This window comes from Vidua chalybeata, chromosome 3 (assembly GCF_026979565.1).
Source record: "Vidua chalybeata isolate OUT-0048 chromosome 3, bVidCha1 merged haplotype, whole genome shotgun sequence".
Taxonomy (NCBI): Eukaryota; Metazoa; Chordata; class Aves; order Passeriformes; family Viduidae; genus Vidua; species Vidua chalybeata.
The window spans coordinates 22087037-22103754 of NC_071532.1; the positions used below are offsets into that span (position 1 = coordinate 22087037).

Consider the following 16718-nt stretch of genomic DNA (forward strand, 5'->3'; position numbering starts at 1 on the left):
AGTATGCCTCTAATTGTACTACTTCTATTTTCCCTAGAGACAGTGAATGTCTTTTGTAAGGGCTAGTGGTTTTCTCTCTGTGGTATGATATACCTTTCATCTTTAGGAACCTCTGCTAGCTCACTGTCATGGCTCATTATTCCAATTAATCACTGATGACAGTAATGCTCACCAAAAAAGTTAATATGTATTTATTCTAACAAGGCTGAGCCAACACTCTCATTCTGTTTCTAAGTGACTCCAGGAGAGTTGGTGTGTCAGATTATTGCTTCACTACCCACATTAGTGAGCTGTAAGTGTAGTAGTACAGCTGTTAAAAGGAAGTTGCTCAGTGATTCCATGTAAAAAGGCTTGAGTCAATTCTCAGAAATGTATAATCTGTCAGTCAGATGTGGGGATGATGTGAGCTTCCTCACCTGGTCACCCATAGCATCTCAACCTCAGCCAGATGGGGCTGATTTAAGGAGAACCTGTACACTTTATTGCATCTTCATTTTAATGTCTCTGTTGGGCCTCATTGAGGACTGGCTTGGATCTTTGTGTTGATTTCAACAGGTCCTTGTGTCATGCCTTAAGTAATTCACAAATATATATGTGTGTGTATACATATATATATATATTTATGTATAGATAAAATCTGTATTTTTTACTGTCAGGTTCCTAGCACACTAATGAGCCTGACACTTGCAGACAAACCGACATTTCTTATGTGAAAAGGCTAAAAATGATTTTATCTAATTCACCCATTTGTCTTTACATGAACTCAGCATCTCTGGAGTGCATGCACTATCTCTGAGCTACAGTGTGTCTGCCTGGTAGAAAATCAGCCTACAAAACCCAGCACAAAAGAATATGCAAAGGATTTTCCTCCCCAGAACCTGAGGAAATTTCCCTTCTCAAATGCTGTGTTCAATACAGATCTTGTCTCGGAATCTCATCTGGTGTAGTAGACTGTCTAATACTCAATTTGTTTACTTATTTTTTGGTGCCCAGTCAGAGTCCAGCACTTAATGAGCTCATTAGCTGCCTTACTGTGTTAGAGGTGAATGTAGAAGAAATGTCAAATGGGTTACACAGACGTAACTGAGAGCAAGACAAGGCTCTGTATTTTTGAGAAAAGTCCCTGAGTTAACTTTGGAGGTGTCATTCCCACAAGTCTGAGGAGTTTCCTATCTCTCACTGCATTTGCCATGGTGGCAAGAGGCCAGGAAAGCAGAAAACATTTAGTTTAATAAAATGACCTGTTTTGCACTGCCTGCAACAGGTTTTCCTGGATAGGAGGTGTTTTTGCATCTAAGCAAGTCACAGGGAAGCTCAAGCAGGAGAAGAAATTGTCCCACTCTGGGTTTCCAGGGACCCTGGCAGTAAAGCATTCCCCTGCAAAATGCCTGAGGGATCACCGAAAATTGCGCTTATGTCTCCTCGAGGTAAGCACGTGCTGTCTTCACTTTAATGCTTACATTTGCCACAGTTGTCCTTCTGTTGTCACTCCCCTTAGGTGGACAAGCTTAGTGAGGGGGGAGTGTGGGACAACAAGTGCTTTGACTCTTGGTGTTGATAAGAGCTGTATTTGGTGCTGATAACAACTGTGTTTGGTGCAGTAGGGTATGAGCTGCTAAATTTCTAAGCTCTCAGTATCAGGGATACTTAGAGATCTCTTTGTAGCTGGATTGGAAATTAGGATGTAGGTATCTTAAATCTAGAGGGACTCCCAAACAAAATTCAGGGGGCCCCATTCCAGGTGAAGGTGTCAGCCTGCCCCCTTTTTATCCTTCCCTGCTTTTCTAGGTTAATGGCCACTGGTAGCCCAGGGTGGTTTTCAATAGTTACTGCTGAGTTCAGATGTGGCAATGCTGCTTTTGTGACATAATTTATTGTTTGCCCTTTCCTATTGCCCTCATAACCATTTGTAAGGACTTTCTACCTTACTTCTTTGCAACCTCAAGGTGAACTTAGTACATGTCTGGCAGCTGTAAATGTGGCAACAGAAAAGAACATTTTAAACCGGTACATTGTGCATTTGTAGGCTCTCTGTGGCTCATTGCTTGTACTGTCAAATTATCTGATGTTGTATCATTTGTACTTCAGCTTAATACAAGCACAGGTTTTGACCTGTGTGACCTTAATGTCCTTGCAAACATTAACAAAGCACAATTGCCTGCTCTCAGATGAAATAAAAAATCTTTATGGATGCAAGGTACATGTTTGTTCAGCTTTTAAGTAGGGAGGTTCAAAAAGTACCACCACCACGAGAGATTTTTCTGTTCCCTCTGATTTAAACTGAAATGTTCTCAGATACTCTAGTAATGAGTAACAGCATACATTCTGAAGTCAGACAGATAATTACTCTTTCACTCAAAGAAGCTTTGGGCTTTTGTTTATTTCTATAAACTTATCTCTTCCATGCTGAGACTTTCAGGGTGTCTAAAAGGCATCCAGTCCACTGATATCTCCATAGGCTGGTACACAATAACCTCCAGTCAGTGCCTGCACCATAGGTAGGTGCTTACAGAGCTGGTTCAGCTTTGGTTTATGTAGGGTTGGGGATCAGTCTTGATGTGGTCTGTTCCACCAGGACCCTGTGTGCCCTACAAGTTGCTTCACCCATCTGAGGAATGCATTGCTGGTTGTTCAGATTATCCTGTCTCCTGATATGGCACCAAACACCTGAAATATATAAATATTGAAAGATACTGTAGTGATGGAAATTTGGACTCATACCAAGAGACAGCGTGTTTTAAAGTTGAGTGCACTCAACAATGCTCGAGTCCCTTCAGTGCTCCATGTACTTTGTCCTTGGGACCATCAGCAGCACTTGCCCCAGTGTGGTGTCACTGTTGGAGAGCCTCCTTATGCTTGAGTTCAGCTTCCCAGAAAGTTGCTATTCAGGAAGGAAAGCTCTGTGGAGTTCTTGCAGGGACAGGCTCACTAGGGCTGAAAGTGATGAGAACTTTGAATTGATACACAGCAGAAAAGTGTTAAAATTGACACCTAATGCACAGTTCTGGTTTCAAAATTGGAACCAGTTCAACATTGTACACTTTGCCCCACCCTTCCTGTCTAGTCCTAATGTCTAAGCTTGTTTGAGTTTGTTTTGATTTTTGGTTATTTACATTTTTTATTTGAGCGGTAGGGGAGACCACAGAAGCATAGTAATTTCCCCCCTGAAAATCCCTCTTTAAATTAAAATCCTTTGAAGTTCCTGTGGGGAAAATTGTAGTGATATAAACTGCAAGTTGGAAAATAAGAAAATCTTTGTTAGGTATTATCCCCGAAAATGCACTGCACTGTGAAGCTTCCTTATGATTGTCCCAGATAGCCAAAAGCTGGGGTTGCACATGCAGGTTCATTTAGTCAGCTGTATTATAATTTGGAATTTCTTTAGAAGGAAACTCTGAACACTCTGGGAAAACCTCAAAGCAACTTGTATTAAAGAAGTTTTCAATAATTAGATCATTTGATGTCTGTAAGTAAAGCTTTGTGACATTGTGTGTGAAAATTCATTAGAAGTTTCAATGATTAAGTAGTCTTTTTTATGTCTCGAGAATGACATTTCTTTTCCATCAATATGAATACAGGGAAGAAAATATTTTTCTGGCTGAACATCACACACGTGTTTTAGCCAAGGGGTTTCTTTCGAAGAGATTTTGAGGGACTTATAACTGGCTTTTGTCCTCACTGCCTTTACTCATGTGGATGTAAACATGTTGTTACTGCATAAAAGGGAGTGTGAACGTTACCATATATCTGCTAATTCCATTACTGTCTGTATATCATCTTGTATTTGGTTTGTTGATGCCACTGTGAGAATGAGGTTTTCCATTTTTTCTGAAGAGTAAACATACTTATTTAATTTTCATGTGAAAGCTGAATATTCATCACAATATTTTATTTTTTGATGCTTCTATATTCCTCCAAGAAATTGCACAAAAAAACATCACAAAAGGGAAAAGGAAAATTTTACATTTGGCCTGTCCTGGAAATCTGTAGACTGATACTTTTTTTCAAAATGAAATGGTAATTGGAGCTGACACATTTCACTTCCAATGAAATAGCATTTCCTGATACTGCACTGGAAGGCTCTAACCAGTACTAATTGGGAGGCTCATTTTGCATGCATGGGCAGGACACAGGCTTCACTGGATGAAATCACTGACCTGTGTTTTACTAGGAGTCAGACATGATCAGTGATCCTGCCTGGTTTTAAAGTCTAGGGAAGATGATGAAAATATGTCTTTCTTTTGAATCAGTGATTATTTTTTAAAAGAACTCAGGCTTTGCAAATTGTTTTCAGTCTTTACACAGAAATTAACATTTTGTAGTCGCTTTCTGCTCTCTGTCCATGTTGGGAATCACTAGTCTCTGGGAGGCAGGTTGAGGAGGCTTTTTGAAATGAGATGCAAGCCACTCTGGCTCCAGTTGCAAAGAGGTGAAGATGTTAAAAAGCATGATAGGTGTGGTAGTCATGTGTGCCTCTGGAAAGGGCAGGGGCAGGGAGTAAGAGCAAGCTGCCCTGCTGGGCACTGGATTGCTGTAATCTCTGCAGAATGTGGCCAAGTGTTATAGCTGCTAGGCAGGAGATTTGCTCTTGCATCCTACACCGACCATCTGAAGGCTTCTGGTGATAATTGCAGTGGAAACGATTAGGTTTTCCCTTTAAGATCCTGCATAAAACTAGCTTATGTTTGTGAGCTGGTGATGGAAAGGATTTCAAGTGCAGTTTCTCTGCAGTGAGTTGCCATTTAGAGAGCACAGTGTGGGCTCTGGTTGGGATTTTATCACGGGTGCTAAAATTGCTGCAGGCTGTGCAAGGAAGACAGTTCACTGCTGTGACCTTAAGTGGGGAGGAGCTCTGTGCTCCTCAGCTGTTCTCACAGTCATTCCTATATGGAGGAGGAAAGCATTTTTCACAATTTCACTAAAAGATGGCTAAACTGACAAAACTCCAGATCCATGAAGATTCAGAGCACCAAGCTCCCACCAAAACTGCATGGGCTGGTCAGGCATCTGTAATACTATGAGGAGGTCAGCAATAAGCAATATGCCTAGAGGTAGACTGTGATGGAGCAGGACACTGATCTAACATATCCTCATCCTTACTTTAGCCTTCTCACTGGCCACTATGGAAATTGCCTCTCCCAAACATTCCCTGGACTGTAAAACTGCTTGAACATCTGAATTGGGTTGAACATATGTATTAATGACTCATCTTCTGATCTGTTCCTGAATAAGCAGGAACTTTCCAGCACTCTCCATTGGTTGATTGGTTGCCTGACAGGGTCACCACTCTACGCTGGGAATAGCAGAAAAGTAGGGTAGATAATTCCAACAACCCGTGTTTCCATTTTATCGGGAAATTTGGCCTTCACACTTCTTTTGGCATCTAGTACCACTGTTTCTTTTCATGCTTTAACTTGAGGCTAGATTCTCAGCACAATGCAGCTGAAGGGAAACAGCTGCTGGCTGAACTCCTCTGGAAAGCACTCCCTTGAGCTCAAATCTGACCATTCTTGGCATGAGCTCCTGCAGACAACAGGTGACTCATTTTGGTCTGGAAAGTGCAGCCGTATCCTCCGCTGTCTCGTCAATACTATAGGCAATTCATAGAGCAATTCCAGCTTTGCCTCCTCTCCTGCTAATTGAAGAGAAGCTCCATGCTTACCCTCTGAAGAGAGCCAAACCAATCTGAAATACACATTGGATCCAGATTATTCTTTTACTCTTTGGTTTAAAGTAACACACAAACAGCAAATGAGCAAGGCCTCCCTGCCAAGAGATTCAGTGTGTGAGTGATGGCCACTTTAAAGGGACACTTAAATTAATTAACAGATTAAAATATCTCCACTGAGCAAGACTCCTTTTGGGTGACTGTTGTAATGCTCACCAGATTTGCAGTTCAGAAGTACTAAGGAAATTCAGAAACCCAGCTGAAACACTAAGGAATTAGTGAAGAAGGCTTGAGGTGGGGTTTTTTTGTATCCCCAATTGACCTAACTCCCACACTAGCAATGTCTGACACTGGAGGCAAGCAGGACAGGCTTTTATGTATCTTGATTTATAACAGTGTTTTCCAAAGTGGCTTACTGAAATTGTAAACAATGTGTTCACACAGTAAGAGGGAGGAAATGCCAATATATTAAAATCAATGGGCCAAATTGTATGCTATCCTGAGAGTACTTTTGGCCAGAGGATGGAAGTGACCTGCATTTAGCTGAACAGGAATTGATTTTCCTCCTTTGCTATTTATGCCAGCACAAATGTGCAGCACATTTGACGTCAGTGCACAGAGAACGGGCACGAGCACAAGGGTAATTGGGCCCCTAAGGTTCTTGGTTGATCACTTGAGGCAAGGGGAAGCTGCACCTACAAGGTGCTTCACCTCCTAAAACAGGCCTTCTGCAGAAACTCCATGTGGAGTCTCAGGCTCCCATGACAGCACAGTCTTGAAAGGAGGGAGGAGAGAGTGAGAAAACTTGGCTTGGGCCTATTTTGAATAAAAGTCACCATTTCAGATGAGCTGAGTTTGCCCCCAAAAGTTCCTCTTTTCATGACATTTTTCAGTTGGAAGAGTCAGATTGAGTTTTTGCATTGGCTTTCTGCCTTGGCCGTGTGAATTCTCAGGGGCGGAGAAAATGTTACTAAGTTAGTAAATATCCAAGAACTGGAAGAAAATAGGTTGAGTTGTCAAAATCTTTTTAATCTCTTCTGAAAAATATTTCCTCTAGGAACACTTTCCCATTTGGAACAGGTGCCTAATTTTTTTTTTTTTTAAAACACTGCAGAGGTGACATCTGCAAAACTTTCTTAAATCTGGCCGATTACCCACATCCCCAAATCCCCACAAGTCGCACATCTTGTTGTGACTCTGCTGCTACAGTCACTGAGCCCATGCTCCATGCCACCCATGCTCTGGCTGCTCCTGCTCCTTGATGGTGGCTGGTGTGCTATCACCCTTCAGAATACCTGAAGGTGTAGGTTTGAAATCAAAGTTCAAACCCATCTGCCAGAGAGAAGGGAAATGTGTATGAAAACCAGCCCAGGAGTTGTATCCCTCTGCTCTTTCCCATAGCTGTGTGGACATCACTGCTGTTGTTGCTGAGGAAAGCTGGAGGACAGCCTTTTCTGTGTCCCTGGCACTGAGCTGCTGTGCAAGGTCGGTCCCAGCTTGTGGAACATGCTCTGGTTGCTCTCATGGCAGGCTTTGCAGATGCTTTGCACTGAGGGTAGGAGCTGGAGGGGAGTCCTGCTGCTCTGAGAGGCGAGAGGCGTTCTGGCCTGTAGCACTGGCTTCTGGTGGTATTCTCTGCTGCTTCTTTGAGCCCAGAATTGGATTTAGATTCTGGGTGGTAAAGGAATTATTGCACAGCTCTGGCCTGGGCAGATGCTAGGATGATGATGATGATGATGATGATGATGATGATGATGATGATGATGATGATGATGATGATGATGATGATGATGGCGGCTCTCTAGGCAGCTGTGCCTCTCCAGCAATTGTGCTGGGTTCCTGTTGTGGGGAGGCTCTGTTCCATTTGGGTCCTGCTTGTGTCTCCCAGTGGGATTCTTTAACCAGGAGAGCAGCAAACCTGTGCTGTGAAGTGGGCACAAGACCTGGGCTGTGCCAGCTGTGCCACCTCAGTCAGTGCTGGTGTGGAGAGTGAATGAGTTGATTGCCTACTGCTATGAAAGTGAGCCCTGCTGCTGAGGATGGGGCTCCTCTTCCAGCTGTGTCTCTAATCTTGCTTGCCCTCTGAGGCAGGCTGGTGTGTGCACACAAGCCATGAACTTATTTCTGCATGGGTTTCTGTGCAGCTGCCCACACTTTCCAGAATGACTCAATATTTCTCAGCATATGGGTCTGATGGTGGCCTTGCGATCTGTGTAAGTCTTATCTGGTGTGAGCTGCTGAAATAATAGAATTTCTCCTGCTTCACCAAGGGCTACTTTAAACTGAGCCCTGAGGGTTTGACAGGGGCCATGAGAGCCCCAGCAGCCCTCCAAAGGACAAGAAGCCCTTCAGTGCTGGAGTGCAAATAGCAGCTGGTTTGCAGTGTGGGTGTCCCTCCTCAGTAGCAAAAGGTGGTGAGGTCTACTCCTGCCCACCAAGCCCTTTCTGGATATATGACCTTCCATTCAAGGCAGGTCTCAGCACACATGAAACATTCACGTTGTTTGTTCAACTGTGTGTGTTTCTGAAGACTAAAATCAGGAGATCTTTTCCCATCTTGGGAAAGAGATACTGCCAATCTGGACGTTGTGAAATGCTGCTTGAAAAATTCACCAGTTTGAGAGCTCGATTGCACGGATCCTCAGTTGTCTGTCTCAGTGGTGCTTTCACAGGCAGCAGAGTTACAGCACTGATCCTGCTGATTCACCAGACAAATCCTCAGTTCTGGTTCCTTTCCCTGAGTACTTCCTTTTTCCCTCCCTCTTTTTAGCTTGAGGTAATTAAAAATAAAACATGCTAGATTCTGCTTTGTCTCAGTCCTCCGGGAAACTTGTAGTGGGGACATAAAAGTTTCATCAGTACCTTTAGAGAAGGGCCCTTGCAAGTGGCTGGCCTCTAGTGCATGGTGACAATGCAAATAAATAACAACACTCAGATGGAAAATTCCACAGATGAACTGAAATGTTTTCTGAAATTCCTTTCAAAGTGAGACAACAACTGTACCTCAGTGGAGAGCCTACAGAGAGGGGATCCATCATGCTTAAAGGAGAGCAAAGGGAACATCTGTGAGTGCTTAATTCAAGTGCTGAGGGTCCAGAAAACTTGGTGAGAGATATTGTATTTCATATGATCTGGAAGTGTACCAGAGAGTAATGAAACTACAGAGGAAGCAAAAGATATGCTCTATGTGGATACTTACCCTTTATGGCACCTGAATTTCCTGGGTAGCTCAACTCATAATGAAATGCGAGCATCAGAAATGAGATACACTCACATATGAATTCTGGATTACACTGTTATTGCCAAATGTTATGTGGATGCTGCAGATGAGAAAAACCTTCTTCCCATACATGAAAACATTCGTTATGATTGAAATGCATTTGTTTTTTTCAAAACATGATTAGCAATCCACCAGAGTTTTTTTTCATTTCTGTGTCCATCTGGGAATTGCCACCTACATCTTTGCATTTTCATTATGTGAGGAAATAATAGGTTTCATATGTTGAGAGAATGAAAATTACCTCATAGGCTTTTTCTGACACATGTAGCAGATCATACCTTCTCCCTTGGTGACAGAGTGAGTCATTCTGGTGTAAACTTCATGTTTTGTAATGGAATGAGCAGGGAATAATTTTTTGAAGCAGCCTGAAAATGAGCTAAAAAAAAAAAAAAAAAAAAAAAAAAAAGAGTTCAGCTGTTTGCATCATGGCTTGTTTCTGTTCCATGGCTGTTCCAGCAAATTCAGCTGGCAGCTCCCAGCTCTGCTCCCTGACCAGTGCTTTACGTCAGCCCTGCTCCTGCTGGAGCCTTGTTATCAAGCCCTGCCCTTAAGTCTGTGCTCTCCCCATGAAACTGCTAAAAATTGCTACCAAACAATGGGGTAACGGAACCAATCCTGTATGAACTCTGCCACAAACCTTCAGAAGTGCTTAAACACCCAAAATTATGGTTTCAGTTCACTCATTTTATTCCCTTGGCTTTTTTTAATAGCTACATTGAAAAAGCAATTACAAAAATATTGGTGAGAGGAAGCCATTCATAAAAGTCATTGGCACTGATTTCAGCCCTGGTATCCATAAGTCCCAGATTTTACACAAATGGGACAGGTATTTGCAGGAAGATCTTGTGGCCATGTTTTCAAGCTCCTGCTTGAAGCACATAGGCATGGTTAAGTGTTCCAAAACACCTCCAATCCCTCACATCTTCACATCCTCACATTGTGATGTTTGTAAAGGATTTGGAGCCTTTAGAAAGGCTTTTCAGAAAGGTCTAGAAAATAAATTTTGGTGCCTAGGTTTCAACTGCTCTTTATTTCCTGGACTTGCTTGGGTTGCAGAATCCACTGGAAATCCTTAGCCACAAAAATGTCCAGTATGCAGACTCCGAGCCTGTCTTCCTGATTTCTACTGGCATGCATGACATGAAGTTCATTAAATAAAGAAAGAAAATACAGAGACTTACACAAAGCTTTGCATATTGCAGGCAAAATGTTTTGATCGGTGGAATCTAATGCTTCTTAACATGGGGCAGACGAGGTGCTACTATCTGCTTTGCTTTTGCTGGTTGATCTTGAGCAAATTACTTCTGTGTAACTGGGCCTCCTCTTTCACTTCCTCCTCCTGTAAGAGAGGGATGCTAGGCATTCTTTGTAGAGATGCACTCAGACATCATAGGATTCAAAGCCTTAAGAAAGTTTCTGGAGGAGAAAGGGTGAAGAACAGATTCAGTAATGCTCAGATCTGTGCATTTTCTAAGTGGTTTGAGTATTTTGTTTAGAAAAAAAAAAAACTTTTGTAAGTATTCAAGGAAAGAAAATCCTTCTGGAGTTTCAAAATAAAACACTTGGATTTTTTTTTTGTTGGAAATATCTTGGTTTGCAATATTTTTCAGTGTACCTCAGATATTAAAAATGCTTTTCAATATCTGGAATGAAAACCTGTTTGATCTTAAATATGGTTCTCTTAAACTTCTTCAACGTCTTTTAAAACAGAGCCAGACTTCTTCTACTTGGAGGTGAAATCCCATTTTGTCAAATCTTTCATAAACTAAGAAATCTGTTATCGCTGTGGCTGTGTCTGTAAACTCACTAGAAATATACCCTTGGTGTACAGAAACAGTAGTTCACTGCAGAAATTGGCCATTTTGACTTATCTGGTCAACCCTGTATAAAGCATGTATAAAACTGAAATCAGACACTCTGTCCTCTGGATTCCTCATAAGATTGATCTGTGTAATTTACGTTTTAAGAGGTGAGGTGAACCAGAGATAGTGGCTGCAATTTCTTCTCATTTCAAAGATGATGCTTTGTTGTCAAAGATTAATAGCTGGGAATCTCTCATCACTCTGTTTACAGAGCTGGGTTGGGCTTTTGGAGCCTCTCTCCAGGACTGAGCCCTGGACACAGTTGTTTCTGTGAGCCCTGAAATTCCCAAGCTGCTTTTCTTTTCTGGAGAGTGATGCTGTCATGATTTATTAAAAAAAAAAAAAAAAAAAAACACAAAAAAAAAAAAAAAAAAAAAAAACAAAAAAAAAAAAAAACCACAAAAATCAGCTCTTGGAGTTTGTTTTGCTTGGCTTGCAGACAAAGGACTCCAACCCCATTTTTTAATAGAGAAAGGTTAGGTGGGAGGCCTTAAGCTGTGCTTTTTGAGTGGAAAACTTTGCAGCTAAATTGAGAATAATATTTTTCTGTCTAAACTGACCTTTATACTGATACATTCTCTGTCACTTTAGGCCCTTTTAAACTGTGTCTAACTTCTGCAGGTTTACAGTTCTCCTTTATCATTTATGAGAGAGACAAAAGTCCTAAAACCCTGTTCAGTGAGAGATACTTTTGTTCCTCTTCAAAATAAAATGGGACTGTGCTTTGGCCTGGCTTCCAGCACCACCTGTTCTGCTGCCATGTCTCCATGCTGCCCTTTCAGCATGGTCTCATCTGGGCATGCTGCATCCACCTGTTCTGGGTTTCCTGAGGGCACTCGGCAAATTTCTTCTCTTTGGCACCTCTGCCATATTTTGCTTGGCCCATTCCTAGCTTTTGGCAAAACTGGGACATTCAGCTGCGTGTCTGAGGGGAGGGAGTTGTGGGAATAAGTGAATCTGTGATGCCTAAAAGGGAAGATGCTTTCTGTAGTTTTGAGGAATGGATATTTTGAAAATAATGTAGTTCATAAGAAATAATGGAATTATCAGTAACATATTGGAGGAAATTCAAAAGAAGACTAGTAGTATGTCCTCAAGCAGATACTTTAAAAAATTATCTTTCTCCCTAGTCTGAGAACTTGGTAATGGCACAAATAACAAGTATTTCTCACCATACAGTGGCAGAGTGGCTCTGTTCTGAATTATTAACTCCACACAGACCATGGGAGCTATCCCTCACTCTGTAACAAGGTAACCTTATCAGTGGGCTGGGTTTTTTTCCTTGTTTGTTTTTCAGTGATGATACTATTCAAAGACAAGCTGATCGTTTGAGGCTTGCAATTTCTTTCAGCAGTGGAATTGATCCAGAATCTTGGCACAACTTTTGCTTTTCTTCCACATTAGGAAGAGCAATTAATTGAAATAAAAACTTTCTACAAAGCAGTCCATCACAGAAAATGGTTCTGGAAAAACTAAAGTGGGTGTTTACCGTCTCCCATCAGGGCTGCAGGCTCCCAGCCCACCAGCTTCCCAGGCAGAGGCACCCAGCTCCAGAGCCCTTGCCTGTGGAGCAGCAGGTCACAGATGACTCCAGGACTATGATTTATCCTTTGCTGTAAATTTCAAAATGCTGGGCTTTTCTGTTTAGTGGCTATTTAAAACCAAAGTAAAAGCATATTTCAAGAACACATGAAACACATGGAATTACCACAAAACTCTGGAAAATGCAGGGTAGAGATCATGCCATCTCCAAGGTTAGTTTTTGCCTGTGTGACCCTGAGTCAAAATTATCATTCTGTGTGTGTGTGGATGTGTGTGTGTGTGTTCAGGTCAAATAGTCTGAAATAGTGCAAGTCCTGTCACCCCACCCCGAGTGGTGTGCTTCCAGCAGCAAATGAGAGGTAGATGAGGTGGATGTGGTATGAGGAATGTTTTTTGCTTTCTGGGGGTGTTTTGGGGTACGCTATAAGGAAAAAGATGATTGCTGATGTCGCATCATCCATCTTGCTGTTGGGGAAGCAGTCTTTGGAGTGAACCATCTTCTGGAAAATGCCCAGGAATTGTCTTTGAGCAGTCCCTCCAAAGCCAGCTGTCAGTTGAATGATGTGGAAGAGGAGGGTCTGCTTCTCCAACTCTTGATTCAGCAGCACTGCAATACCCTCCTTACTGACAGTGCTCAGCCCCAGGCAGTGTTTCACCACAGCCTGAGCCAGAGCTGTTCCCCAGCTGAGCTGGCAGTATTGAGTCCCTTTGGAGCACTGGTGCAGTGAGGAAACAAATCCCCCACTCTCTGGTGTGTTGGTTTGGTTCACAGAGCAATTCTCCATGTGCAAACAAGAGTTTTACAGGAAGAAACCCCAGTGGAAGCTCTGCTCTGCACCTTGAAATCCAAGCCTTTGAAAACAATTTATGTTAGCTGAAGTTGTCTGTGTTTCATGGTAAATCACATCCTATTATTTTGAGTTTAGAATCCACTGTGCTTTGTTACTCACACCAAAAGCTCTTCCAGTGATGCTTTGAGAATGAACAGAGGGAAGGGATGATGGCAATCATGAGGGCTTAGTTGTAGAAAGTGTTTCCTGTTTTATCTCATAGAAATGGTTGGGGAATCCCAAGAAGCAAAAGGCATTCCTGCCCCAGCCCAGGTTAATGTCACAGGATTCAAGTGACCCTCTTCCTTTAGACTTGTTTGTAGATTCCTCAAGCCATACTAGTAACTGTGCTTGTAGTTGTATAACAGCTTTATAAACTCCATAAAGCACCACTGAAATAATTAGTGTGGATCACTACCAGGCAAAAACACTTAATCAATTTATCTATATTTGGAAGCTTCCAAGCAGTCTTTGCCTTCTTATTTTCCCAGCACAACTCACTTTTGTGAAACCTGCTTTAGAGCCTCTGAATTTTAGGCCAGAATCAGAAAGGAATATATACAGAACAACTTCCATTTGGATTGCATTTCAGCAGGCAGTTTGCCTCTGTAAGATTAATCTGACCTGGGCAGCTCCAGCAGGCTAAAATTTTTCATAAAAGGATATTAATCAACCTAGCTCCTTTTTTGAGATTAGAAACCAACTTACCCCATCCTTCTTCACTGTACAGCTTAATTCTTTATCTGTTATCTCTGAACAGCTCTTATTTAGATCAGCATAAATCGAGAATGATTCACATTAAGCTAATGTCGTTTCAATTACATGACAGTGGTTCAAAGCAGGGACCCTGAGATGTATTGGGGATTCAGATAATGTTTTGAAATCACCTTAAGTTTGATTTCTTAAGGTTAGCAATTTGAATCTCCTTTTGTAAAAGAGATATTCCACCTTTTGGAGTTAATTTGTATCTCCCTTTTCAACGTGATTCTCTTAGCTATTAATCAAAACATTTGAACTGTTCATGTAAACACTTCAATGAGGCCAAATCTTTCCCCAGTGTGTTTTTTCATAACCGGCTCCCTTGGAACGGTGCATGTATTCTGTGGATCACCTGAGCACTAATGTGTCCATGCATTTCCATACTTTCTGTTAATATGTATGGGAAATTGTTTTTCTTGCTCTGGCCATATGAAAAAAATAGAATTCTTGGTATGCAGTGCTGTTCCCAAGGCCTGTCTGACTGCAGACTTCAGCTTGCCTGCCTATGCTTTGTCCATTTTTGTCCTCATAGCTTCTAAGGGGTTCAGTATTTGGGGTGTGCATGCTTGGGTACAGAGGGTACTTGGGTGTGTACCTTTCTCAATCTTTCCTTTTTCTTTCCCTTGACTTTTGCTGGATCTGTGATCAGCTGAAGTAAAAACAACCAGCTGGATGGCTGCAAAATTCCCTGATTGCCAGCGATGACTCTCTTGTACCAGCCCCATTCCTGCTGAGGAGTATCTTTTCCCTCCACAGAGTAATGAAGAGGCCAGGATGGATGTGCAGACCTGCACCTCATTAGCCAAGATCACATGGAAAGCCTCTGGAGATGTTTTCATGGCATGACTGGACAAAGTTGTGGGTGGCCTGCTCTAGTGCTGGTGGTAGTGTTGCTTCAGTTGTTGGGCTGGGCTAGAGACCACCAAAATTCCCCTCCAACTGACATTTCTATGAATTTATGACATTTGTTTTGTTGGAAAACCAAACAGACAGTTAACCAAAGTTGCAAATAAATAAATAAAAAGTACAGAAGAGCTACAGTGTAAAGTAAAACAGAACAACGCAGGGAAAAAATGAGCTGAGGGAATGTCCAGATGTTTTGCAATAAATTCTAATGACAAATTTAAGCAAAAAAGAAAATTACCAAAGACAGGCCTTTGAGCATCTTAAAGGAAATAAGTTATTTATTGAAGTTACTGTTGAAGTTAATGGGACTCTACAGCAAGAAGATTGCAGCAGCATCTGTCGAAAGCTGCAGTGACAGACGTGGTAACAAAACAAATAGCAGAGAGATGAAGGAGAACAGAAATATGTTACAGCTGAGGCAGATGGAGGATGAAATGGGTAAAACATAATGAAAGGTCGCAAAGCTTATTTTCTCCTAGCTGTTCTCCAGAGGTGATGTCTCACCTTCAAAGACCCATATCTTTGAAGACAAATCCTTTTGGCCAAGGAGTCCTTGAAACATTCCCATACAAGTGACATAGAGGGAGATGCCCATTGCTGGGCCCTGCACATACTCCAGAGATCAGTTCCAGGGAGATGCCATCCTGCTCTGCATCACAGAGTGGTGACCTGAAGGGCAGGCTGGCTGTGCTGCCAGTGTCTAACACCCTGTGAGGCAATGCCTGTGGTCACTGGTTATCTTCCAAGGACAGAAAGCACTTTTCCTGAGAGCTATAGCCAGGAAGTGTGGAGCAAATGTTTCGGGTAGGGGAGGGAGCAACAGTTTCGGGCAGGGGAGGGAGAGAGCATGGCTCTTCCTCTTCCACTTGAGGGCAGAGGGTGGAGTAATTCAAATGCATTCTTGATGTTATTTTGGACTCTTGAGAAAGCCGGGTTTCTCTTCTCTTCCTCTTCTATTTATTTACTAATTTTTGGTTGCCACACAGGAACCCTGGGGAGGGCAGGCTTCTTTCAGCCCAACCCTGGTAGCTGTTGAGTGAAAATTATGTAAATCCTGAGAGCGTTGTCTGTGTGACAGAAGCTGTTCAACAATGATCTTCCTCTGGTATGACAAGGATTCATTACATGTAACTGCTTGTGGTCCAAGAAGGGCAAAACAACAGGTGGAGGCGCTTCAAAAAGCAGCTGGAATGTGGCAGCCGATGTCACCCAAGCCTCATTTGCTCCAATAATGAGAGGCACAGTGATACAAAACCAACATGGCATTTACAGTTATGGCATGATAAATGTTCTCCTGTGCTTAGCAGCAGATCACATCGTTTTTATTCCTGTACATGTAGATTAAAATAATTTGATATGAGCCCTCGCTTTGGCTCATCCCAGTAATGGCCAGGAAGTCTTTGTAATTTGGTCAAGTGCGCAAGTGAAGCGGCTGTCAGACAAAGCCCCTGGGGTGGCTGTCATTTGCTCAGCTGCCCACTGTGATGAAGTGATTTGGTGTAGCTATGGACACAGTGTGGCAGAGCAGGAGCCGTGTGTGCTGCGGGGAGCATGGAACTTTGTGGTTTCTTTCAGCAGCGAGACGATCTCCTCCTGGCCAGCTGGCAAGTGTAGGAAACCAGATGATATTCATGTCCTGCAGTGGCCATGGGCAGGTGCATCGCTTCCAGGATATGGCCTTGATTATTTCATTGGAAGAACAGCAAAATGAACATTATCCAAAAGCCTGGTGTCCAGGGGAGGGGAGCAATACCTCAGTAGCTGTCCTGTAATGTGACCTCCAAAGCAAATGCTTGGAGTTGGCAGCGTGTGCCATCTGTGACCAAAGGGACTTACAACTTTCCTGAGATTATTTTGATAAGGAGCTTTTG

At 42.5% G+C, this 16718-nt stretch overlaps 1 protein-coding gene across 8 annotated transcripts in view; it reads left to right on the forward strand.

Moving 5' to 3' along the window:
* DUSP10 (dual specificity phosphatase 10) overlaps positions 1-16718 on the forward strand; it is a 241796-nt gene that overhangs the window by 114476 nt on the left and 110602 nt on the right. For all 8 annotated transcript variants that reach the window (XM_053937632.1, XM_053937631.1, XM_053937627.1 and 5 more), the window contains one exon: positions 1265-1427. The gene's annotated coding sequence lies outside the window, so the exon portion shown is untranslated. The remainder of the gene's footprint in view (positions 1-1264; positions 1428-16718) is intronic.